Source organism: Pygocentrus nattereri, chromosome 2, assembly GCF_015220715.1.
Source record: "Pygocentrus nattereri isolate fPygNat1 chromosome 2, fPygNat1.pri, whole genome shotgun sequence".
Classification (NCBI taxonomy): Eukaryota; Metazoa; Chordata; class Actinopteri; order Characiformes; family Serrasalmidae; genus Pygocentrus; species Pygocentrus nattereri.
The window spans coordinates 46568162-46569180 of NC_051212.1; positions in this window are offsets into that span (position 1 = coordinate 46568162).

Sequence of the window (1019 nt, forward strand, 5' to 3'; positions counted from 1 at the left end):
TTGACGTTTGGTCCAATCTGGGGATTAAACGGTTTAAAGATTTATAGATGGAGGATACATTTGTGTCTTTTCAACAACTGGTCGATAAATACACTTAACCGAACCTAATTTTTTTAGATATCTTCAGATTTGTAGTTTTGTAAAGAACACAGTTCCTCAGTTTCCCCAAGTTACCGGTTGCATCCCCTTTGGATAGGTGTTTCCAATTATCCCCCTTTTCTAAAAGGCCTAATATCTCATTTATACAGACAGATCCATTTATTACAAATGTCATCCCTAGAGCTTATCAAAGCCCTTTGGGAATCAGAGCTGGAGGAACCTGTTTCAAAAGAACTTTGGGATTGCATATTGCAGAAGGTGCACAGAATCTCTAATTCAATGGAAGATTGTTCACCGCTTCCATTGTACTAATCTCAGATTCTCCAATATATACAATATTGATCCAACCTGTGATAAATGCCACCAAGAAGTAGCAAACCATTTGCATTCTTCTTGGTCCGGTCCCTCACTACACTCATTCTGGTCTGAGATTTTTCAGTCTTTATCTGATATACTGGGACAAACTCTTGAACCAAATGTCTTCATCGCCTTGTTGAGTGTGTTCCCCGAACCACCCACTTTGAGATATGTGGAGGTAGATTTTGTTTCCATGGCCACACTCCTTGCTAGGAAACATACTTTTGAAGTGGAAATTTCCTATCTCCCCTTCTCACTCTATGTGGATCTTGGAATTGTGTAATGCGGTGAAAATGGAGAAGATTAGAAGCGTTTAGTCGGGTTCCATCCAAAGATTTTATATCTCTTGGAACCCCCTTTTCAATTATTTAGATACATTGTTTTCATCGGACCTCCCTTAAAACAATAACTCAGGGTTTAAAGTATTTACTACAAGTTACTGATAAATATTTATGTATCACTGTTTCTTACAAGTGTAATATCCTTTTCAAGTTGCTTTGAATGACAGACGCTGGTATGTTTTTATTTTTTTGTGTATTTATTTATTAAACATTTTGTTTTCC